Here is a 23699-nt window from a genome sequence, read left to right on the forward strand (position 1 = left end):
GCCAAGATGTGGCTGTTGACTCAATTTCAAAGCAGCTTTGGGCCGTTCAAGTGGCTGGTGAATAGCACTTTCTCTTTGTACGCTTTAAAGGTCTAAAGAGTTCTTCATAGGTACTGCTCTGTATGGATTGTTCAAAGATCTGTTGGAAATGATTATAATGGGATAAATAAATTGAGGGCATGCCTTTTCGGTACCAAACTTGCATGGCTGTCTGGCTTGTGGAAGGTGCTGCAAATGCAAGTCAGGATGGCCAAGTGTTCTAAGACTCTGCGTTCAGGTCGCAGTCTCTTCTGGAGGTGTGGGTTCAAATCCCACTTCTGACAAACCTGTGTTTAATCTTCTTTTTTCTTGAGGGAGAAAATCAGATCATTTCCCTCACATGGGCTTATATGGTTGTCTTTTTGGAAAAGTGCAGTGAGTTTTTTTCTTGCTATAGCCACTTATGGCCTAAGATGTGTGTTTTTTTTGTTCACACTATCTTTCTCACTATGTAGATGGACAAGCAACATGTGGTCAGGATGGCCGAGTGGTCTAAGGCGCTGCGTTAAGGCTGCAGTCCCTCCTGGAGGCGTGGGTTCGAATCCCACTTCTGACAAAACTTTAAGTCCATTTTGTCTCTGCGTTCCTTCAGAATCTCAGCTAAAAATTGGCAGTGCATATAATATCTGAATAAGTACCAAACTTCAGTTTCAACTGCAAATGAATTTGCCCAAATTCTGTCTTCAAGCTCTTATAATATTCTTCTAGCACTAGTGGTGTTTTATGTGTTTTTTGGGGGGTGCCTAAAAAATCCCTTTTATTGAAGAAATGGCTTACATTCAGTCTTGTGATATTTTTGGTTTCCAATAAGTAGATTTTTAATTTTATGTAACCTCATTTTCTAATGATCCATTCAAGAGATGTTTCCACTATGAAATGAAGAGCAAGGGGAACGAGCACAAATGATAGAGCGAGTGAGTGAGATGGGGTGTTGAGGAAGGAGAGAATGAAACAAAGACAGAGTGAGTGAACGGCAGGTAGGCATAGAAGAGGAGACTAGAAGTGAAAGTGACTTGCTTTTCCCTGCTCTTGACCTCCCACCCATCTCAAACCAATCACAAACATACCTTCTATGCAACGTTGGTATGCAGAACTTCACTCCTCAGCCAGTGAGTGTGAGTCCCAAGCCAGGGGCTAGAGAGCAAAAGAATGGATGTGCTCAGACGTTCCTTGCTAGGGACAGTTGATCTGAAACAAGGCCTGCTCTCTTGTTTCCAGCAAGGATCTAGAAATTCTGCATGAATCTGCAAGGCACATTGACAGCATAAATTTGCATAAACTGCCCCACCTTCTGCCTTCCTACTTCCTGAGCAGTAGTTGTTTGTGTATAGAGAGAAAGGTCGCAGGCAAGGTAATTTTGTGAGTAGGATACAGAACCCTAAATAGCTGGTGAGAGGTATAAGTTATTCTAAAAGCATAAAAACAGTACACCTGTGAAATGAAATGCTTTCATATGTGATCTTCTGTGTTTATTGTCCTGTGCAAAAAGTTGCACCTTGTGTTTGAAGGTTGAAATTATTTCAAGCTTGCATGGACGCAGACATTTCTGAGTGACTTTTATACATTTCTTAGGACTCTTCACTGTCAGGATGGCCGAGTGTTCTAAGGTGCTGTGTTTAGGCCACAGTCTCCTCTGGAGACGTGGGTTCGAATCCCACTTCTGAAATGACTTTTGGAGATATAATCTTCTTCATCAGGATAACATCTGATGGAAGTTGCTTCTGTTCGTCTTCACCTGGGACGTTATTCTGTCCTCGTCTAGTCAAGAGAGCTTGGGTTTCTCATATATTTTTGTTGTACAAAGTCTTGCTGATAAAGTGCAATCCTTACCAAATGAGCTTATGACCCATGTAAGAGCTCATCTAGAAGAGTCATTCTCTTGTATTCCCTGGCCAGACAGGCCATACTAATTTGGAAGAATGCCAAGCACCTGGTAGACAGCTGGACTCCAGCACACTTACAGCAATTTCCTCAGGGCAGTGATCAGGGGCTGCTTAGATTTGCGAATTCCACCCTATGTTGTGACATTGAGATCCCTTGTTGAATTTGCTTTAGTCAGCCAAGATGTGGCTATTGACTCAATTTCAAAGCAGCTTTGGGCCGTTCAAGTGGCTGGTGAATAGCACTTTCTCTTTGTACTCATTCAAGGTCTAAAGAGTTCTTCATAGGTACTGCTCTGTATGGATTGTTCAAAGATCTGTTGGAAATGCTTATAATGGGATAAATAAATTGAGGGCATGCCTTTTCAGGACCCCACTTGCATGGCTGTCTGGCTTGTGGAAGGTGCTGCAAATGCAAGTCAGGATGGCCGAGTGGTCTAAGGCGCTGCGTTCAGGTCGCAGTCTCTTCTGGAGGCGTGGGTTCAAATCCCACTTCTGACAAACCTGTGTTTAATCTTCTTTTTTCTTGAGGGAGAAAATCAGATCATTTCCCTCACATGGGCTTATATGGTTGTCTTTTTGGAAAAGTGCAGTGAGTTTTTTTCTTGCTATAGCCACTTATGGCCTAAGATGTGTGTTTTTTTTGTTCACACTATCTTTCTCACTATGTAGATGGACAAGCAACATGTGGTCAGGATGGCCGAGTGGTCTAAGGCGCTGAGTTAAGGCCGCAGTCTCTCCTCGAGGCGTGGGTTCGAACCCACTTCTGACAAAACTTTAAGTCCATTTTGTCTCTGCGTTCCTTCAGAATCTAAGCTAAAAATTGGCAGTGCATAAAATATCTGAATAAGTACCAAACTTCAGTTTCAACTGCAAATGAATTTGCCCAATTCTGTCTTCAAGCTCTTATAATATTCTTCTAGCACTAGTGGTGTTTTATGTGTTTTTTGGGGGGTGCCTAAAAAATCCCTTTTATTGAAGAAATGGCTTACATTCAGTCTTGTGATATTTTTGGTTTCCAATAAGTAGATTTTTAATTTTATGTAACCTCATTTTCTAATGATCCATTCAAGAGATGTTTCCACCATGAAATGAAGAGCAAGGGGAAAGAGCACAAATGATAGAGCGAGTGAGTGAGATGGGGTGTTGAGGAAGGAGAGAATGAAACAAAGACAGAGTGAGTGAACGGCAGGTAGGCATAGAAGAGGAGACTAGAAGTGAAAGTGACTTGCTTTTCCCTGCTCTTGACCTCCCACCCATCTCAAACCAATCACAAACATACCCTCTATGCAACGTTGGTATGCAGAACTTCACTCCTCAGCCAGTGAGGGTGAGTCCCAAGCCAGGGGCTAGAGAGCAAAAGAATGGATGTGCTCAGAAGTTCCTTGCTAGGGACAGTTGATCTGAAACAAGGCCTGCTCTCTTGTTTCCAGCAAGGATCTAGAAATTCTGCATGAATGTGCAAGGCACATTGACAGCATAAATTTGCATAAACTGCCCCACCTTCTGCCTTCCTACTTCCTGAGCAGTAGTTGTTTGTGTATAGAGAGAAAGGTCGCAGGCAAGGTAATTTTGTGAGTAGGATACAGAACCCTAAATAGCTGGTGAGAGGTATAAGTTATTCTAAAAGCATAAAAACAGTACACCTGTGAAATGAAATGCTTTCATATGTGATCTTCTGTGTTTATTGTCCTGTGCAAAAAGTTGCACCTTGTGTTTGAAGGTTGAAATTATTTCAAGCTTGCATGGACGCAGAAATTTCTGAGTGACTTTTATACATTTCTTAATACACTTCACTGTCAGGATGGCTGAGTGGTCTAAGGCGCTGTGTTTAGGCCGCAGTCTCCTCTGGAGGCGTGGGTTCGAATCCCACTTCTGAAATGACTTTTGGAGATATAATCTTCTTCATCAGGATAACATCTGATGGAAGTTGCTTCTGTTCGTCTTCACCTGGGACTTTATTCTGTCCTCGTCTAGTCAAGAGAGCTTGGGTTTCTCATATATTTCTGTTGTACAAAGTCTTGCTGATAAAGTGCAATCCTTACCAAATGAGCTTATGACCCATGTAAGAGCTCATCTAGAAGAGTCATGCTCTTGTATTCTCTCGCCAGACAGGCCATGCAAATTTGGAAGAATGCCAAGCACCTGGTAGACAGCTGTACTCCAGCACACTTACAGCAATGCCCTCAGGGCTGTGATCAGGGGCTGCTTAGATTTGCGTATTCCACCCTATGTTGTGACATTGAGCTCCCTTGTTGAATTTGCTTTAGTCAGCCAAGATGTGGCTGTTGACTCAATTTCAAAGCAGCTTTGCGCCGTTCAAGTGGCTGGTGAATAGCACTTTCTCTTTGTACGCTTTAAAGGTCTAAAGAGTTCTTCATAGGTACTGCTCTGTATGGATTGTTCAAAGATCTGTTGGAAATGCTTATAATGGGATAAATAAATTGAGGGCATGCCTTTTCGGTACCAAACTTGCATGGCTGTCTGGCTTGTGGAAGGTGCTGCAAATGCAAGTCAGGATGGCCGAGTGGTCTAAGGCGCTGCGTTCAGGTCGCAGTCTCTTCTGCAGGCGTGGGTTCAAATCCCACTTCTGACAAACATGTGTTTAATCTTCTTTTTTCTTGAGGGAGAAAATCAGATCATTTCCCTCACATTGGCTTATATGGTTGTCTTTTTGGAAAAGTGCAGTGAGTTTTTTTCTTGCTATAGCCACTCATGGCCTAAGATGTGTGTTTTTTTTGTTCACACTATCTTTCTCACTATGTAGATGAACAAGCAACATGTGGTCAGGATGGCCGAGTGGTCTAAGGCGCTGCGTTAAGGCCGCAGTCTCTCCTGGAGGCGTGGGTTCGAATCCCACTTCTGACAAAACTTTAAGTCCATTTTGTCTCTGCGTTCCTTCAGAATCTCAGCTAAAAATTGGCAGTGCATATAATATCTGAATAAGTACCAAACTTCAGTTTCAACTGCAAATGAATTTGCCCAATTCTGTCTTCAAGCTCGTATAATATTCGTCTAGCACTAGTGGTGTTTTATGTGTTTTTTGGGGGTGCCTAAAAAATCCCTTTTATTGAAGAAATGGCTTACATTCAGTCTTGTGATATTTTTGGTTTCCAATAAGTAGATTTTTAATTTTATGTAACCTCATTTTCTAATGATCCATTCAAGAGATGTTTCCACTATGAAATGAAGAGCAAGGGGAAAGAGCACAAATGATAGAGCCAGTGAGTGAGATGGGGTGTTGAGGAAGGAGAGAATGAAACAAAGACAGAGTGAGTGAACGGCAGGTAGGCATAGAAGAGGAGACTAGAAGTGAAGGTGACTTGCTTTTCCCTGCTCTTGACCTCCCACCCATCTCAAACCAATCACAAACATACCTTCTATGCAACGTTGGTATGCAGAACTTCACTCCTCAGCCAGTGAGGGTGAGTCCCAAGCCAGGGGCTAGAGAGCAAAAGAATGGATGTGCTCAGACGTTCCTTGCTAGGGACAGTTGATCTGAAACAAGGCCTGCTCTCTTGTTTCCAGCAAGGATCTAGAAATTCTGCATGAATCTGCAAGGCACATTGACAGCATAAATTTGCATAAACTGCCCCACCTTCTGCCTTCCTACTTCCTGAGCAGTAGTTGTTTGTGTATAAAGAGAGAGGTCGCAGGCAAGATAATTTTGTGAGTAGGATACAGAACCCTAAATAGCTGGTGAGAGGTATAAGTTATTCTAAAAGCATAAAAACAGTACACCTGTGAAATGAAATGCTTTCATATGTGATCTTCTGTGTTTATTGTCCTGTGCAAAAAGTTGCACCTTGTGTTTGAAGGTTGAAATTATTTCAAGCTTGCATGGACGCAGACAATTCTGAGTGACTTTTATACATTTCTTAGGCCTCTTCACTGTCAGGATGGCCGAGTGGACTAAGGCGCTGTGTTTAGGGTGCAGTCTCCTCTGGAGGTGTGGGTTCGAATCCCACTTCTGAAATGACTTTTGGAGATATAATCTTCTTCATCAGGATAACATCTGATGGAAGTTGCATCTGTTCGTCTTCACCTGGGACGTTATTCCGTCCTTGTCTAGTCAAGAGAGCTTGGGTTTCTCATATATTTCTGTTGTACAAAGTCTTGCTGATAAAGTGCAATCCTTACCAAATGAGCTTAGGACCCATGTAAGAGCTCATCTAGAAGAGTCATGCTCTTGTATTCCCTGGCCAGACAGGCCATGCAAATTTGGAAGAATGCCAAGCACCTGGTAGACAGCTGTACTCCAGCACACTTACAGCAATGTCCTTAGGGCTGTGATCAGGGGCTGCTTAGATTTGCGTATTCCACCCTATGTTGTGACATTGAGCTCCCTTGTTGAATTTGCTTTAGTCAGCCAAGATGTGGCTTTTGACTCAATTTCAAAGTAGCTTTGGGCCGTTCAAGTGGCTGGTGAATAGCACTTTCTCTTTGTACGCTTTAAAGGTCTAAAGAGTTCTTCATAGGTACTGCTCTGTATGGATTGTTCAAAGATCTGTTGGAAATGCTTATAATGGGATAAATAAATTGAGGGCATGCCTTTTCAGGACCCCACTTGCATGGCTGTCTGGCTTGTGGAAGGTGCTGCAAATGCAAGTCAGGATGGCCGAGTGGTCTAAGGCGCTGCGTTCAGGTCGCAGTCTCTTCTGGAGGCGTGGGTTCAAATCCCACTTCTGACAAACCTGTGTTTAATCTTCTTTTTTCTTGAGGGAGAAAATCAGATCATTTCCCTCACATGGGCTTATATGGTTGTCTTTTTGGAAAAGTGCAGTGAGTTTTTTTCTTGCTATAGCCACTTATGGCCTAAGATGTGTGTTTTTTTTGTTCACACTATCTTTCTCACTATGTAGATGGACAAGCAACATGTGGTCAGGATGGCCGAGTGGTCTAAGGCGCTGAGTTAAGGCCGCAGTCTCTCCTCGAGGCGTGGGTTCAAACCCACTTCTGACAAAACTTTAAGTCCATTTTGTCTCTGCGTTCCTTCAGAATCTAAGCTAAAAATTGGCAGTGCATAAAATATCTGAATAAGTACCAAACTTCAGTTTCAACTGCAAATGAATTTGCCCAATTCTGTCTTCAAGCTCTTATAATATTCTTCTAGCACTAGTGGTGTTTTATGTGTTTTTTGGGGGGTGCCTAAAAAATCCCTTTTATTGAAGAAATGGCTTACATTCAGTCTTGTGATATTTTTGGTTTCCAATAAGTAGATTTTTAATTTTATGTAACCTCATTTTCTAATGATCCATTCAAGAGATGTTTCCACTATGAAATGAAGAGCAAGGGGAAAGAGCACAAATGATAGAGCGAGTGAGTGAGATGGGGTGTTGAGGAAGGAGAGAATGAAACAAAGACAGAGTGAGTGAACGGCAGGTAGGCATAGAAGAGGAGACTAGAAGTGAAAGTGACTTGCTTTTCCCTGCTCTTGACCTCCCACCCATCTCAAACCAATCACAAACATACCCTCTATGCAACGTTGGTGTGCAGAATTTCACTCCTCAGCCAGTGAGGGTGAGTCCCAAGCCAGGGGCTAGAGAGCAAAAGAATGGATGTGCTCAGAAGTTCCTTGCTAGGGACAGTTGATCTGAAACAAGGCCTGCTCTCTTGTTTCCAGCAAGGATCTAGAAATTCTGCATGAATGTGCAAGGCACATTGACAGCATAAATTTGCATAAACTGCCCCACCTTCTGCCTTCCTACTTCCTGAGCAGTAGTTGTTTGTGTATAGAGAGAAAGGTCGCAGGCAAGGTAATTTTGTGAGTAGGATACAGAACCCTAAATAGCTGGTGAGAGGTATAAGTTATTCTAAAAGCATAAAAACAGTACACCTGTGAAATGAAATGCTTTCATATGTGATCTTCTGTGTTTATTGTCCTGTGCAAAAAGTTGCACCTTGTGTTTGAAGGTTTTAATTATTTCAAGCTTGCATGGACGCAGAAATTTCTGAGTGACTTTTATACATTTCTTAGGACACTTCACTGTCAGGATGGCTGAGTGGTCTAAGGTGCTTTGTTTAGGCCGCAGTCTCCTCTGGAGGCGTGGGTTCGAATCCCACTTCTGAAATGACTTTTGGAGATATAATCTTCTTCATCAGGATAACATCTGATGGAAGTTGCTTCTGTTCGTCTTCACCTGGGACTTTATTCTGTCCTCGTCTAGTCAAGAGAGCTTGGGTTTCTCATATATTTCTGTTGTACAAAGTCTTGCTGATAAAGTGCAATCCTTACCAAATGAGCTTATGACCCATGTAAGAGCTCATCTAGAAGAGTCATGCTCTTGTATTCTCTCGCCAGACAGGCCATGCAAATTTGGAAGAATGCCAAGCACCTGGTAGACAGCTGTACTCCAGCACACTTACAGCAATGCCCTCAGGGCTGTGATCAGGGGCTGCTTAGATTTGCGTATTCCACCCTATGTTGTGACATTGAGCTCCCTTGTTGAATTTGCTTTAGTCAGCCAAGATGTGGCTGTTGACTCAATTTCAAAGCAGCTTTGCGCCGTTCAAGTGGCTGGTGAATAGCACTTTCTCTTTGTACGCTTTAAAGGTCTAAAGAGTTCTTCATAGGTACTGCTCTGTATGGATTGTTCAAAGATCTGTTGGAAATGCTTATAATGGGATAAATAAATTGAGGGCATGCCTTTTCGGTACCAAACTTGCATGGCTGTCTGGCTTGTGGAAGGTGCTGCAAATGCAAGTCAGGATGGCCGAGTGGTCTAAGGCGCTGCGTTCAGGTCGCAGTCTCTTCTGGAGGCGTGGGTTCAAATCCCACTTCTGACAAACATGTGTTTAATCTTCTTTTTTCTTGAGGGAGAAAATCAGATCATTTCCCTCACATGGGCCGATATGGTTGTCTTTTTGGAAAAGTGCAGTGAGTTTTTTTCTTGCTATAGCCACTTATGGCCTAAGATGTGTGTTTTTTTTGTTCACACTATCTTTCTCACTATGTAGATGGACAAGCAACATGTGGTCAGGATGGCCGAGTGGTCTAAGGCGCTGAGTTAAGGCCGCAGTCTCTCCTCGAGGCGTGGGTTCGAACCCACTTCTGACAAAACTTTAAGTCCATTTTGTCTCTGCGTTCCTTCAGAATCTAAGCTAAAAATTGGCAGTGCATAAAATATCTGAATAAGTACCAAACTTCAGTTTCAACTGCAAATGAATTTGCCCAATTCTGTCTTCAAGCTCTTATAATATTCTTCTAGCACTAGTGGTGTTTTATGTGTTTTTTGGGGGGTGCCTAAAAAATCCCTTTTATTGAAGAAATGGCTTACATTCAGTCTTGTGATATTTTTGGTTTCCAATAAGTAGATTTTTAATTTTATGTAACCTCATTTTCTAATGATCCATTCAAGAGATGTTTCCACTATGAAATGAAGAGCAAGGGGAAAGAGCACAAATGATAGAGCGAGTGAGTGAGATGGGGTGTTGAGGAAGGAGAGAATGAAACAAAGACAGAGTGAGTGAACGGCAGGTAGGCATAGAAGAGGAGACTAGAAGTGAAAGTGACTTGCTTTTCCCTGCTCTTGACCTCCCACCCATCTCAAACCAATCACAAACATACCCTCTATGCAACGTTGGTATGCAGAACTTCACTCCTCAGCCAGTGAGGGTGAGTCCCAAGCCAGGGGCTAGAGAGCAAAAGAATGGATGTGCTCAGAAGTTCCTTGCTAGGGACAGTTGATCTGAAACAAGGCCTGCTCTCTTGTTTCCAGCAAGGATCTAGAAATTCTGCATGAATGTGCAAGGCACATTGACAGCATAAATTTGCATAAACTGCCCCACCTTCTGCCTTCCTACTTCCTGAGCAGTAGTTGTTTGTGTATAGAGAGAAAGGTCGCAGGCAAGGTAATTTTGTGAGTAGGATACAGAACCCTAAATAGCTGGTGAGAGGTATAAGTTATTCTAAAAGCATAAAACAGTACACCTGTGAAATGAAATGCTTTCATATGTGATCTTCTGTGTTTATTGTCCTGTGCAAAAAGTTGCACCTTGTGTTTGAAGGTTGAAATTATTTCAAGCTTGCATGGACGCAGAAATTTCTGAGTGACTTTTATACATTTCTTAGGACACTTCACTGTCAGGATGGCTGAGTGGTCTAAGGCGCTGTGTTTAGGCCGCAGTCTCCTCTGGAGGCGTGGGTTCGAATCCCACTTCTGAAATGACTTTTGGAGATATAATCTTCTTCATCAGGATAACATCTGATGGAAGTTGCTTCTGTTCGTCTTCACCTGGGACTTTATTCTGTCCTCGTCTAGTCAAGAGAGCTTGGGTTTCTCATATATTTCTGTTGTACAAAGTCTTGCTGATAAAGTGCAATCCTTACCAAATGAGCTTATGACCCATGTAAGAGCTCATCTAGAAGAGTCATGCTCTTGTATTCTCTCGCCAGACAGGCCATGCAAATTTGGAAGAATGCCAAGCACCTGGTAGACAGCTGTACTCCAGCACACTTACAGCAATGCCCTCAGGGCTGTGATCAGGGGCTGCTTAGATTTGCGTATTCCACCCTATGTTGTGACATTGAGCTCCCTTGTTGAATTTGCTTTAGTCAGCCAAGATGTGGCTGTTGACTCAATTTCAAAGCAGCTTTGCGCCGTTCAAGTGGCTGGTGAATAGCACTTTCTCTTTGTACGCTTTAAAGGTCTAAAGAGTTCTTCATAGGTACTGCTCTGTATGGATTGTTCAAAGATCTGTTGGAAATGCTTATAATGGGATAAATAAATTGAGGGCATGCCTTTTCGGTACCAAACTTGCATGGCTGTCTGGCTTGTGGAAGGTGCTGCAAATGCAAGTCAGGATGGCCGAGTGGTCTAAGGCGCTGCGTTCAGGTCGCAGTCTCTTCTGGAGGCGTGGGTTCAAATCCCACTTCTGACAAACATGTGTTTAATCTTCTTTTTTCTTGAGGGAGAAAATCAGATCATTTCCCTCACATGGGCCGATATGGTTGTCTTTTTGGAAAAGTGCAGTGAGTTTTTTTCTTGCTATAGCCACTTATGGCCTAAGATGTGTGTTTTTTTTGTTCACACTATCTTTCTCACTATGTAGATAGACAAGCAACATGTGGTCAGGATGGCCGAGTGGTCTAAGGCGCTGAGTTAAGGCCGCAGTCTCTCCTCGAGGCGTGGATTCGAACCCACTTCTGACAAAACTTTAAGTCCATTTTGTCTCTGCGTTCCTTCAGAATCTAAGCTAAAAATTGGCAGTGCATAAAATATCTGAATAAGTACCAAACTTCAGTTTCAACTGCAAATGAATTTGCCCAATTCTGTCTTCAAGCTCTTATAATATTCTTCTAGCACTAGTGGTGTTTTATGTGTTTTTTGGGGGGTGCCTAAAAAATCCCTTTTATTGAAGAAATGGCTTACATTCAGTCTTGTGATATTTTTGGTTTCCAATAAGTAGATTTTTAATTTTATGTAACCTCATTTTCTAATGATCCATTCAAGAGATGTTTCCACTATGAAATGAAGAGCAAGGGGAAAGAGCACAAATGATAGAGCGAGTGAGTGAGATGGGGTGTTGAGGAAGGAGAGAATGAAACAAAGACAGAGTGAGTGAACGGCAGGTAGGCATAGAAGAGGAGACTAGAAGTGAAAGTGACTTGCTTTTCCCTGCTCTTGACCTCCCACCCATCTCAAACCAATCACAAACATACCCTCTATGCAACGTTGGTATGCAGAACTTCACTCCTCAGCCAGTGAGGGTGAGTCCCAAGCCAGGGGCTAGAGAGCAAAAGAATGGATGTGCTCAGAAGTTCCTTGCTAGGGACAGTTGATCTGAAACAAGGCCTGCTCTCTTGTTTCCAGCAAGGATCTAGAAATTCTGCATGAATGTGCAAGGCACATTGACAGCATAAATTTGCATAAACTGCCCCACCTTCTGCCTTCCTACTTCCTGAGCAGTAGTTGTTTGTGTATAGAGAGAAAGGTCGCAGGCAAGGTAATTTTGTGAGTAGGATACAGAACCCTAAATAGCTGGTGAGAGGTATAAGTTATTCTAAAAGCATAAAAACAGTACACCTGTGAAATGAAATGCTTTCATATGTGATCTTCTGTGTTTATTGTCCTGTGCAAAAAGTTGCACCTTGTGTTTGAAGGTTGAAATTATTTCAAGCTTGCATGGACGCAGAAATTTCTGAGTGACTTTTATACATTTCTTAGGACACTTCACTGTCAGGATGGCTGAGTGGTCTAAGGCGCTGTGTTTAGGCCGCAGTCTCCTCTGGAGGCGTGGGTTCGAATCCCACTTCTGAAATGACTTTTGGAGATATAATCTTCTTCATCAGGATAACATCTGATGGAAGTTGCTTCTGTTCGTCTTCACCTGGGACTTTATTCTGTCCTCGTCTAGTCAAGAGAGCTTGGGTTTCTCATATATTTCTGTTGTACAAAGTCTTGCTGATAAAGTGCAATCCTTACCAAATGAGCTTATGACCCATGTAAGAGCTCATCTAGAAGAGTCATGCTCTTGTATTCTCTCGCCAGACAGGCCATGCAAATTTGGAAGAATGCCAAGCACCTGGTAGACAGCTGTACTCCAGCACACTTACAGCAATGCCCTCAGGGCTGTGATCAGGGGCTGCTTAGATTTGCGTATTCCACCCTATGTTGTGACATTGAGCTCCCTTGTTGAATTTGCTTTAGTCAGCCAAAATGTGGCTGTTGACTCAATTTCAAAGCAGCTTTGCGCCGTTCAAGTGGCTGGTGAATAGCACTTTCTCTTTGTACGCTTTAAAGGTCTAAAGAGTTCTTCATAGGTACTGCTCTGTATGGATTGTTCAAAGATCTGTTGGAAATGCTTATAATGGGATAAATAAATTGAGGGCATGCCTTTTCGGTACCAAACTTGCATGGCTGTCTGGCTTGTGGAAGGTACTGAAAATGCAAGTCAGGATGGCCGAGTGGTCTAAGGCGCTGCGTTCAGGTCGCAGTCTCTTCTGGAGGCGTGGGTTCAAATCCCACTTCTGACAAACCTGTGTTTAATCTTCTTTTTTCTTGAGGGAGCAAATCAGATCATTTCCCTCACATGGGCTTATATGGTTGTCTTTTTGGAAAAGTGCAGTGAGTTTTTTACTTGCTATAGCCACTCAGTGGAGAAGTGTGGCTCACTGGTTAGAGGAGGCAGACCTGGAAGCAGAGGTCAGCCCGGGACCAGGGTTCAATTCCCAGCTTGGCGGGGTCTTGAGTCCTAAAAAATGTCCATGGACTTGACAATTCTCGCTCCGGTGCCTACTCGATTCACGGGTTCACACTCTGCGACTCTGGGCAATAGCTTGCTTAATCTCCACAACGGCCCCTTGCGGCGGGATGCCTGGCTTTCACCTTGCGGATACCCTGCCGGGGTTATCTCACAGGGGAATACCAGGACGGGTTCCCTAAGCAAGCGCTTAGAGACCGCTTGGTGATTTGCGCTATTTAAATACCTGTACATTTACATTTACATTTACTCATGGCCTAATATGTGTGTTTTTTTGTTCACACTATCTTTCTCACTATGTAGATGAACAAGCAACATGTGGTCAGGATGGCCGAGTGGTCTAAGGCGCTGCGCTAAGGCCGCAGTCTCTCCTGGAGGCGTGGGTTCGAATCCCACTTCTGACAAAACTTTATGTCCATTTTGTCTCTGCGTTCCTTCAGATTCTCAGCTAAAAATTGGCAGTGCATATAATATCTGAATAAGTACCAAACTTCAGTTTCAACTGCAAATGAATTTGCCCAATTCTGTCTTCAAGCTCTTATAATATTCTTCTAGCACTAGTGGTGTTTTATGTGTTTTTTGGGGGGTGCCTAAAAAATCCCTTTTATTGAAGAAATGGCTTACATTCAGTCTTGTGATATTTTTGGTTTCCAATAAGTAGATTTTTAATTTTATGTAACCTCATTTTCTAATGATCCATTCAAGAGATTTTTCCACTATGAAATGAAGAGCAAGGGGAAAAAGCACAAATGATAGAGCGAGTGAGTGAGATGGGGTGTTGAGGAAGGAGAGAATGAAACAAAGACAGAGTGAGTGAACGGCAGGTAGGCATAGAAGAGGAGACTAGAAGTGAAAGTGACTTGCTTTTCCCTGCTCTTGACCTCCCACCCATCTCAAACCAATCACAAACATACCTTCTATGCAACGTTGGTATGCAGAACTTCACTCCTCAGCCAGTGAGGGTGAGTCCTAAGCCAGGGGCTAGAGAGCAAAAGAATGGATGTGCTCAGACGTTCCTTGCTAGGGACAGTTGATCTGAAACAAGGCCTGCTCTCTTGTTTCCAGCAAGGATCTAGAAATTCTGCATGAATGTGCAAGGCACATTGCCAGCATAAATTTGCATAAACTGCCCCACCTTCTGCCTTCCTACTTCCTGAGCAGTAGTTGTTTGTGTATAGAGAGAAAGGTCCCAGGCAAGGTAATTTTGTGAGTAGGATACAGAACCCTAAATAGCTGGTGAGAGGTATAAGTTATTCTAAAAGCATAAAAACAGTACACCTGTGAAATGAAATGCTTTCATATGTGATCTTCTGTGTTTATTGTCCTGTGCAAAAAGTTGCACCTTGTGTTTGAAGGTTGAAATTATTTCAAGCTTGCATGGACGCAGAAATTTCTGAGTGACTTTTATACATTTCTTAGGACTCTTCACTGTCAGGATGGCCGAGTGGTCTAAGGTGCTGTGTTTAGGCCGCAGTCTCCTCTGGAGGCGTGGGTTCGAATCCCACTTCTGAAATGACTTTTGGAGATATAATCTTCTTCATCAGGATAACATCTGATGGAATTTGCTTCTGTTCGTCTTCACCTGGGACGTTATTCTGTCCTCGTCTAGTCAAGAGAGCTTGAGTTTCTCATATATTTCTGTTGTACAAAGTCTTGCTGATAAAGTGCAATCCTTACCAAATGAGCTTATGACCCATGTAAGAGCTCATCTAGAAGAGTCATTCTCTTGTATTCCCTGGCCAGACAGGCCATACACATTTGGAAGAATGCCAAGCACCTGGTAGACAACTGGACTCCAGCACACTTACAGCAATTTCCTCAGGGCAGTGATCAGGGGCTACTTAGATTTGCGAATTCCACCCTATGTTGTGACATTGAGATCCCTTGTTGAATTTGCTTTAGTCAGCCAAGATGTGGCTATTGACTCAATTTCAAAGCAGCTTTGGGCCGTTCAAGTGGCTGGTGAATAGCACTTTCTCTTTGTACTCATTAAAGGTCTAAAGAGTTCTTCATAGGTACTGCTCTGTATGAATTGTTCAAAGATCTGTTGGAAATGCTTATAATGGGATAAATAAATTGAGGGCATGCCTTTTCGGTACCCCACTTGCATGGCTGTCTGGCTTGTGGAAGATGCTTCAAATGCAAGTCAGGATGGCCGAGTGGTCTAAGGCGCTGCGTTCAGGTCGCAGTCTCTTCTGGAGGCGTGGGTTCAAATCCCACTTCAGACAAACCTGTGTTTAATCTTCTTTTTTCTTGAGGGAGAAAATCAGATCATTTCCCTCACATGGGCTTATATGGTTGTCTTTTTGGAAAAGTGCAGTGAGTTTTTTTCTTGCTATAGCCACTCATGGCCTAAGATGTGTGTTTTTTTTGTTCACACTATCTTTCTCACTATGTAGATGAACAAGCAACATGTGGTCAGGATGGCCGAGTGGTCTAAGGTGCTGCGTTAAGGCCGCAGTCTCTCCTGGAGGCGTGGGTTCGAATACCACTTCTGACGAAACTTTAAGTCCATTTTGTCTCTGCGTTCCTTCAGAATCTCAGCTAAAAATTGGCAGTGCATATAATATCTGAATAAGTACCAAACTTCAGTTTCAACTGCAAATGAATTCGCCCAATTCTGTCTTCAAGCTCGTATAATATTCTTCTAGCACTAGTGGTGTTTTATGTGTTTTTTGGGGGGTGCCTAAAAAATCCCTTTTATTGAAGAAATGGCTTACATTCAGTCTTGTGATATTTTTGGTTTCCAATAAGTAGATTTTTAATTTTATGTAACCTCATTTTCTAATGATCCATTCAAGAGATGTTTCCACTATGAAATGAAGAGCAAGGGGAAAGAGCACAAATGATAGAGCCAGTGAGTGAGATGGGGTGTTGAGGAAGGAGAGAATGAAACAAAGACAGAGTGAGTGAACGGCAGGTAGGCATAGAAGAGGAGACTAGAAGTGAAGGTGACTTGCTTTTCCCTGCTCTTGACCTCCCACCCATCTCAAACCAATCACAAACATACCTTCTATGCAACGTTGGTATGCAGAACTTCACTCCTCAGCCAGTGAGGGTGAGTCCCAAGCCAGGGGCTAGAGAGCAAAAGAATGGATGTGCTCAGACGTTCCTTGCTAGGGACAGTTGATCTGAAACAAGGCCTGCTCTCTTGTTTCCAGCAAGGATCTAGAAATTCTGCATGAATCTGCAAGGCACATTGACAGCATAAATTTGCATAAACTGCCCCACCTTCTGCCTTCCTACTTCCTGAGCAGTAGTTGTTTGTGTATAAAGAGAGAGGTCGCAGGCAAGATAATTTTGTGAGTAGGATACAGAACCCTAAATAGCTGGTGAGAGGTATAAGTTATTCTAAAAGCATAAAAACAGTACACCTGTGAAATGAAATGCTTTCATATGTGATCTTCTGTGTTTATTGTCCTGTGCAAAAAGTTGCACCTTGTGTTTGAAGGTTGAAATTATTTCAAGCTTGCATGGACGCAGACATTTCTGAGTGACTTTTATACATTTCTTAGGCCTCTTCACTGTCAGGATGGCCGAGTGGACTAAGGCGCTGTGTTTAGGGTGCAGTCTCCTCTGGAGGTGTGGGTTTGAATCCCACTTCTGAAATGACTTTTGGAGATACAATCTTCTTCATCAGGATAACATCTGATGGAAGTTGCATCTGTTCGTCTTCACCTGGGACGTTATTCCGTCCTCGTCTAGTCAAGAGAGCTTGGGTTTCTCATATATTTCTGTTGTACAAAGTCTTGCTGATAAAGTGCAATCCTTACCAAATGAGCTTAGGACCCATGTAAGAGCTCATCTAGAAGAGTCATGCTCTTGTATTCCCTGGCCAGACAGGCCATGCAAATTTGGAAGAATGCCAAGCACCTGGTAGACAGCTGTACTCCAGCACACTTACAGCAATGTCCTTAGGGCTGTGATCAGGGGCTGCTTAGATTTGCGTATTCCACCCTATGTTGTGACATTGAGCTCCCTTGTTGAATTTGCTTTAGTCAGCCAAGATGTGGCTGTTGACTCAATTTCAAAGTAGCTTTGGGCCGTTCAAGTGGCTGGTGAATAGCACTTTCTCTTTGTACGCTTTAAAGGTCTAAAGAGTTCTTCATAGGTACTGCTCTGTATGGATTGTTCAAAGATCTGTTGGAAATGCTTATAATGGGATAAATAAATTGAGGGCATGCCTTTTCGGTACCCCACTTGCATGGCTGTCTGGCTTGTGGAAGGTGCTGTAAATGCAAGTCAGGATGGCCGAGTGGTCTAAGGCGCTGCGTTCAGGTCGCAGTCTCTGCTGGAGGCGTGGGTTCAAATCCCACTTCTGACAAACCTGTGTTTAATCTTCTTTTTTCTTGAGGGAGAAAATCAGATCATTTCCCTCACATGGGCTTATATGGTTGTCTTTTTGGAAAAGTGCAGTGAGTTTTTTTCTTGCTATAGCCACTTATGGCCTAAGATGTGTGTTTTTTTTGTTCACACTATCTTTCTCACTATGTAGATGGACAAGCAACATGTGGTCAGGATGGCCGAGTGGTCTAAGGCGCTGCGATAAGGCCGCAGTCTCTCCTCGAGGCGTGGGTTCGAACCCACTTCTGACAAAACTTTAAGTCCATTTTGTCTCTGCGTTCCTTCAGAATCTAAGCTAAAAATTGGCAGTGCATAAAATATCTGAATAAGTACCAAACTTCAGTTTCAACTGCAAATGAATTTGCCCAATTCTGTCTTCAAGCTCTTATAATATTCTTCTAGCACTAGTGGTGTTTTATGTGTTTTTTGGGGGGTGCCTAAAAAATCCCTTTTATTGAAGAAATGGCTTACATTCAGTCTTGTGATATTTTTGGTTTCCAATAAGTAGATTTTTAATTTTATGTAACCTCATTTTCTAATGATCCATTCAAGAGATGTTTCCACTATGAAATGAAGAGCAAGGGGAAAGAGCACAAATGATAGAGCGAGTGAGTGAGATGGGGTGTTGAGGAAGGAGAGAATGAAACAAAGACAGAGTGAGTGAACGGCAGGTAGGCATAGAAGAGGAGACTAGAAGTGAAAGTGACTTGCTTTTCCCTGCTCTTGACCTCCCACCCATCTCAAACCAATCACAAACATACCCTCTATGCAACGTTGGTATGCAGAACTTCACTCCTCAGCCAGTGAGGGTGAGTCCCAAGCCAGGGGCTAGAGAGCAAAAGAATGGATGTGCTCAGAAGTTCCTTGCTAGGGACAGTTGATCTGAAACAAGGCCTGCTCTCTTGTTTCCAGCAAGGATCTAGAAATTCTGCATGAATGTGCAAGGCACATTGACAGCATAAATTTGCATAAACTGCCCCACCTTCTGCCTTCCTACTTCCTGAGCAGTAGTTGTTTGTGTATAGAGAGAAAGGTCGCAGGCAAGGTAATTTTGTGAGTAGGATACAGAACCCTAAATAGCTGGTGAGAGGTATAAGTTATTCTAAAAGCATAAAAACAGTACACCTGTGAAATGAAATGCTTTCATATGTGATCTTCTGTGTTTATTGTCCTGTGCAAAAAGTTGCACCTTGTGTTTGAAGGTTGAAATTATTTCAAGCTTGCATGGACGCAGAAATTTCTGAGTGACTTTTATACATTTCTTAGGACTCTTCACTGTCAGGATGGCTGAGTGGTCTAAGGCGCTGTGTTTAGGCCGCAGTCTCCTCTGGAGGCGTGGGTTCGAATCCCACTTCTGAAATGACTTTTGGAGATATAATCTTCTTCATCAGGATAACATCTGATGGAAGTTGCTTCTGTTCGTCTTCACCTGGGACTTTATTCTGTCCTCGTCTAGTCAAGAGAGCTTGGGTTTCTCATATATTTCTGTTGTACAAAGTCTTGCTGATAAAGTGCAATCCTTACCAAATGAGCTTATGACCCATGTAAGAGCTCATCTAGAAGAGTCATGCTCTTGTATTCCCTCGCCAGACAGGCCATGCAAATTTGGAAGAATGCCAAGCACCTGGTAGACAGCTGTACTCCAGCACACTTACAGCAATGCCCTCAGGGCTGTGATCAGGGGCTGCTTAGATTTGCGTACTCCACCCTATGTTGTGACATTGAGCTCCCTTGTTGAATTTGCTTTAGTCAGCCAAGATGTGGCTGTTGACTCAATTTCAAAGCAGCTTTGCGCCGTTCAAGTGGCTGGTGAATAGCACTTTCTCTTTGTACGCTTTAAAGGTCTAAAGAGTTCTTCATAGGTACTGCTCTGTATGGATTGTTCAAAGATCTGTTGGAAATGCTTATAATGGGATAAATAAATTGAGGGCATGCCTTTTCGGTACCAAACTTGCATGGCTGTCTGGCTTGTGGAAGGTGCTGCAAATGCAAGTCAGGATGGCCGAGTGGTCTAAGGCGCTGCGTTCAGGTCGCAGTCTCTTCTGGAGGCGTGGGTTCAAATCCCACTTCTGACAAACCTGTGTTTAATCTTCTTTTTTCTTGAGGGAGCAAATCAGATCATTTCCCTCACATGGGCTTATATGGTTGTCTTTTTGGAAAAGTGCAGTGAGTTTTTTTCTTGCTATAGCCACTCATGGCCTAAGATGTGTGTTTTTTTTGTTCACACTATCTTTCTCACTATGTAGATGAACAAGCAACATGTGGTCAGGATGGCCGAGTGGTCTAAGGCGCTGCGCTAAGGCCGCAGTCTCTCCTGGAGGCGTGGGTTCAAATCCCACTTCTGACAAAACTTTATGTCCATTTTGTCTCTGCGTTCCTTCAGATTCTCAGCTAAAAATTGGCAGTGCATATAATATCTGAATAAGTACCAAACTTCAGTTTCAACTGCAAATGAATTTGCCCAAATTCTGTCTTCAAGCTCTTATAATATTCTTCTAGCACTAGTGGTGTTTTATGTGTTTTTTGGGGGGTGCCTAAAAAATCCCTTTTATTGAAGAAATGGCTTACATTCAGTCTTGTGATATTTTTGGTTTCCAATAAGTAGATTTTTAATTTTATGTAACCTCATTTTCTAATGATCCATTCAAGAGATTTTTCCACTATGAAATGAAGAGCAAGGGGAAAAAGCACAAATGATAGAGCGAGTGAGTGAGATGGGGTGTTGAGGAAGGAGAGAATGAAACAAAGACAGAGTGAGTGAACGGCAGGTAGGCATAGAAGAGGAGACTAGAAGTGAAAGTGACTTGCTTTTCCCTGCTCTAGACCTCCCACCCATCTCAAACCAATCACAAACATACCTTCTATGCAACGTTGGTATGCAGAACTTCACTCCTCAGCCAGTGAGGGTGAGTCCTAAGCCAGGGGCTAGAGAGCAAAAGAATGGATGTGCTCAGACGTTCCTTGCTAGGGACAGTTGATCTGAAACAAGGCCTGCTCTCTTGTTTCCAGCAAGGATCTAGAAATTCTGCATGAATGTGCAAGGCACATTGCCAGCATAAATTTGCATAAACTGCCCCACCTTCTGCCTTCCTACTTCCTGAGCAGTAGTTGTTTGTGTATAGAGAGAAAGGTCCCAGGCAAGGTAATTTTGTGAGTAGGATACAGAACCCTAAATAGCTGGTGAGAGGTATAAGTTATTCTAAAAGCATAAAAACAGTACACCTGTGAAATGAAATGCTTTCATATGTGATCTTCTGTGTTTATTGTCCTGTGCAAAAAGTTGCACCTTGTGTTTGAAGGTTGAAATTATTTCAAGCTTGCATGGACGCAGAAATTTCTGAGTGACTTTTATACATTTCTTAGGACTCTTCACTGTCAGGATGGCCGAGTGGTCTAAGGTGCTGTGTTTAGGCCGCAGTCTCCTCTGGAGGCGTGGGTTCGAATCCCACTTCTGAAATGACTTTTGGAGATATAATCTTCTTCATCAGGATAACATCTGATGGAATTTGCTTCTGTTCGTCTTCACCTGGGACATTATTCTGTCCTCGTCTAGTCAAGAGAGCTTGAGTTTCTCATATATTTCTGTTGTACAAAGTCTTGCTGATAAAGTGCAATCCTTACCAAATGAGCTTATGACCCATGTAAGAGCTCATCTAGAAGAGTCATTCTCTTGTATTCCCTGGCCAGACAGGCCATACACATTTGGAAGAATGCCAAGCACCTGGTAGACAACTGGACTCCAGCACACTTACAGCAATTTCCTCAGGGCAGTGATCAGGGGCTACTTAGATTTGCGAATTCCACCCTATGTTGTGACATTGAGATCCCTTGTTGAATTTGCTTTAGTCAGCCAAGATGTGGCTATTGACTCAATTTCAAAGCAGCTTTGGGCCGTTCAAGTGGCTGGTGAATAGCACTTTCTCTTTGTACTCATTAAAGGTCTAAAGAGTTCTTCATAGGTACTGCTCTGTATGGATTGTTCAAAGATCTGTTGGAAATGCTTATAATGGGATAAATAAATTGAGGGCATGCCTTTTCGGTACCCCACTTGCATGGCTGTCTGGCTTGTGGAAGATGCTTCAAATGCAAGTCAGGATGGCCGAGTGGTCTAAGGCGCTGCGTTCAGGTCGCAGTCTCTTCTGGAGGCGTGGGTTCAAATCCCACTTCTGACAAACCTGTGTTTAATCTTCTTTTTTCTTGAGGGAGAAAATCAGATCATTTCCCTCACATGGGCTTATATGGTTGTCTTTTTGGAAAAGTGCAGTGAGTTTTTTTCTTGCTATAGCCACTCATGGCCTAAGATGTGTGTTTTTTTTGTTCACACTATCTTTCTCACTATGTAGATGAACAAGCAACATGTGGTCAGGATGGCCGAGTGGTCTAAGGTGCTGCGTTAAGGCCGCAGTCTCTCCTGGAGGCGTGGGTTCGAATACCACTTCTGACGAAACTTTAAGTCCATTTTGTCTCTGCGTTCCTTCAGAATCTCAGCTAAAAATTGGCAGTGCATATAATATCTGAATAAGTACCAAACTTCAGTTTCAACTGCAAATGAATTCGCCCAATTCTGTCTTCAAGCTCGTATAATATTCTTCTAGCACTAGTGGTGTTTTATGTGTTTTTTGGGGGGTGCCAAAAAAAAACCTTTTATTGAAGAAATGGCTTACATTCAGTCTTGTGATATTTTTGGTTTCCAATAAGTAGATTTTTAATTTTATGTAACCTCATTTTCTAATGATCCATTCAAGAGATGTTTCCACTATGAAATGAAGAGCAAGGGGAAAGAGCACAAATGATAGAGCCAGTGAGTGAGATGGGGTGTTGAGGAAGGAGAGAATGAAACAAAGACAGAGTGAGTGAACGGCAGGTAGGCATAGAAGAGGAGACTAGAAGTGAAGGTGACTTGCTTTTCCCTGCTCTTGACCTCCCACCCATCTCAAACCAATCACAAACATACCTTCTATGCAACGTTGGTATGCAGAACTTCACTCCTCAGCCAGTGAGGGTGAGTCCCAAGCCAGGGGCTAGAGAGCAAAAGAATGGATGTGCTCAGACGTTCCTTGCTAGGACAGTTGATCTGAAACAAGGCCTGCTCTCTTGTTTCCAGCAAGGATCTAGAAATTCTGCATGAATCTGCAAGGCACATTGACAGCATAAATTTGCATAAACTGCCCCTCCTTCTGCCTTCCTACTTCCTGAGCAGTAGTTGTTTGTGTATAAAGAGAGAGGTCGCAGGCAAGGTAATTTTGTGAGTAGGATACAGAACCCTAAATAGCTGGTGAGAGGTATAAGTTATTCTAAAAGCATAAAAACAGTACACCTGTGAAATGAAATGCTTTCATATGTGATCTTCTGTGTTTATTGTCCTGTGCAAAAAGTTGCACCTTGTGTTTGAAGGTTGAAATTATTTCAAGCTTGCATGGACGCAGAAATTTCTGAGTGACTTTTATACATTTCTTAAGACTCTCCACTGTCAGGATGGCCGAGTGGTCTAAGGCGCTGTGTTTAGGCCCCAGTCTCCTCTGGAGGCGTGGGTTCGAATCCCACTTCTGAAATGACTTTTGGAGATATAATCTTCTTCATCAGGATAACATCTGATGGAAGTTGCATCTGTTCGTCTTCACCTGGGACGTTATTCCGTCCTCGTCTAGTCAAGAGAGCTTGGGTTTCTCATATATTTCTGTTGTACAAAGTCTTGCTGATAAAGTGCAATCCTTACCAAATGAGCTTAGGACCCATGTAAGAGCTCATCTAGAAGAGTCACGCTCTTGTATTCCCTGGCCAGACAGGCCATGCAAATTTGGAAGAATGCCAAGCACCTGGTAGACAGCTGTACTCCAGCACACTTACAGCAATGTCCTCAGGGCTGTGATCAGGGGCTGCTTAGATTTGCGTATTCCACCCTATTTTGTGACATTGAGCTCCCTTGTTGAATTTGCTGTAGTCAGCCAAGATGTGGCTGTTGACTCAATTTCAAAGCAGCTTTGGGCCGTTCAAGTGGCTGGTGAATAGCACTTTCTCTTTGTACGCTTTAAAGGTCTAAAGAGTTCTTCATAGGTACTGCTCTGTATGGATTGTTCAAAGATCTGTTGGAAATGCTTATAATGGGATAAATAAATTGAGGGCATGCCTTTTCGGTACCAAACTTGCATGGCTGTCTGGCTTGTGGAAGGTGCTGCAAATGCAAGTCAGGATGGCTGAGTCGTCTAAGGCGCTGCGTTCAGGATGCAGTCTCTT

At 42.9% G+C, this 23699-nt stretch overlaps 21 non-coding genes across 21 annotated transcripts; all 21 read left to right on the top strand.

The window, feature by feature from the left end:
- Window positions 1-512: 512 nt before the first annotated feature.
- TRNAL-AAG (transfer RNA leucine (anticodon AAG)) lies at window positions 513-595 on the top strand. Its single transcript has one exon. It is a non-coding gene; the product is annotated as a tRNA-Leu (tRNA).
- A 1742-nt stretch (window positions 596-2337) lies between these two features.
- On the top strand, window positions 2338-2420 carry TRNAL-CAG (transfer RNA leucine (anticodon CAG)). The gene has a single exon. It is a non-coding gene; the product is annotated as a tRNA-Leu (tRNA).
- A 1297-nt stretch (window positions 2421-3717) lies between these two features.
- Window positions 3718-3800, top strand: TRNAL-UAG (transfer RNA leucine (anticodon UAG)). The gene has a single exon. It is a non-coding gene; the product is annotated as a tRNA-Leu (tRNA).
- Window positions 3801-4432: 632 nt separating this feature from the next.
- Window positions 4433-4515, top strand: TRNAL-CAG (transfer RNA leucine (anticodon CAG)). Its single transcript has one exon. It is a non-coding gene; the product is annotated as a tRNA-Leu (tRNA).
- A 189-nt stretch (window positions 4516-4704) lies between these two features.
- On the top strand, window positions 4705-4787 carry TRNAL-AAG (transfer RNA leucine (anticodon AAG)). The gene has a single exon. It is a non-coding gene; the product is annotated as a tRNA-Leu (tRNA).
- Window positions 4788-6527: 1740 nt separating this feature from the next.
- On the top strand, window positions 6528-6610 carry TRNAL-CAG (transfer RNA leucine (anticodon CAG)). The gene has a single exon. It is a non-coding gene; the product is annotated as a tRNA-Leu (tRNA).
- A 2012-nt stretch (window positions 6611-8622) lies between these two features.
- Window positions 8623-8705, top strand: TRNAL-CAG (transfer RNA leucine (anticodon CAG)). Its single transcript has one exon. It is a non-coding gene; the product is annotated as a tRNA-Leu (tRNA).
- A 1296-nt stretch (window positions 8706-10001) lies between these two features.
- TRNAL-UAG (transfer RNA leucine (anticodon UAG)) lies at window positions 10002-10084 on the top strand. The gene has a single exon. It is a non-coding gene; the product is annotated as a tRNA-Leu (tRNA).
- Window positions 10085-10716: 632 nt separating this feature from the next.
- TRNAL-CAG (transfer RNA leucine (anticodon CAG)) lies at window positions 10717-10799 on the top strand. The gene has a single exon. It is a non-coding gene; the product is annotated as a tRNA-Leu (tRNA).
- Window positions 10800-12096: 1297 nt separating this feature from the next.
- Window positions 12097-12179, top strand: TRNAL-UAG (transfer RNA leucine (anticodon UAG)). Its single transcript has one exon. It is a non-coding gene; the product is annotated as a tRNA-Leu (tRNA).
- Window positions 12180-12811: 632 nt separating this feature from the next.
- TRNAL-CAG (transfer RNA leucine (anticodon CAG)) lies at window positions 12812-12894 on the top strand. The gene has a single exon. It is a non-coding gene; the product is annotated as a tRNA-Leu (tRNA).
- Window positions 12895-13442: 548 nt separating this feature from the next.
- TRNAL-AAG (transfer RNA leucine (anticodon AAG)) lies at window positions 13443-13525 on the top strand. Its single transcript has one exon. It is a non-coding gene; the product is annotated as a tRNA-Leu (tRNA).
- Window positions 13526-14551: 1026 nt separating this feature from the next.
- TRNAL-UAG (transfer RNA leucine (anticodon UAG)) lies at window positions 14552-14634 on the top strand. The gene has a single exon. It is a non-coding gene; the product is annotated as a tRNA-Leu (tRNA).
- Window positions 14635-15266: 632 nt separating this feature from the next.
- Window positions 15267-15349, top strand: TRNAL-CAG (transfer RNA leucine (anticodon CAG)). Its single transcript has one exon. It is a non-coding gene; the product is annotated as a tRNA-Leu (tRNA).
- Window positions 15350-17362: 2013 nt separating this feature from the next.
- Window positions 17363-17445, top strand: TRNAL-CAG (transfer RNA leucine (anticodon CAG)). Its single transcript has one exon. It is a non-coding gene; the product is annotated as a tRNA-Leu (tRNA).
- Window positions 17446-18742: 1297 nt separating this feature from the next.
- TRNAL-UAG (transfer RNA leucine (anticodon UAG)) lies at window positions 18743-18825 on the top strand. The gene has a single exon. It is a non-coding gene; the product is annotated as a tRNA-Leu (tRNA).
- Window positions 18826-19457: 632 nt separating this feature from the next.
- Window positions 19458-19540, top strand: TRNAL-CAG (transfer RNA leucine (anticodon CAG)). The gene has a single exon. It is a non-coding gene; the product is annotated as a tRNA-Leu (tRNA).
- Window positions 19541-19729: 189 nt separating this feature from the next.
- TRNAL-AAG (transfer RNA leucine (anticodon AAG)) lies at window positions 19730-19812 on the top strand. The gene has a single exon. It is a non-coding gene; the product is annotated as a tRNA-Leu (tRNA).
- A 1027-nt stretch (window positions 19813-20839) lies between these two features.
- Window positions 20840-20922, top strand: TRNAL-UAG (transfer RNA leucine (anticodon UAG)). Its single transcript has one exon. It is a non-coding gene; the product is annotated as a tRNA-Leu (tRNA).
- A 632-nt stretch (window positions 20923-21554) lies between these two features.
- On the top strand, window positions 21555-21637 carry TRNAL-CAG (transfer RNA leucine (anticodon CAG)). Its single transcript has one exon. It is a non-coding gene; the product is annotated as a tRNA-Leu (tRNA).
- Window positions 21638-22934: 1297 nt separating this feature from the next.
- On the top strand, window positions 22935-23017 carry TRNAL-UAG (transfer RNA leucine (anticodon UAG)). The gene has a single exon. It is a non-coding gene; the product is annotated as a tRNA-Leu (tRNA).
- Window positions 23018-23699: the final 682 nt, after the last annotated feature.

The sequence above is a fragment of the Lissotriton helveticus genome, chromosome 8 (assembly GCF_964261635.1).
Source record: "Lissotriton helveticus chromosome 8, aLisHel1.1, whole genome shotgun sequence".
Lineage (NCBI taxonomy): Eukaryota > Metazoa > Chordata > Amphibia > Caudata > Salamandridae > Lissotriton > Lissotriton helveticus.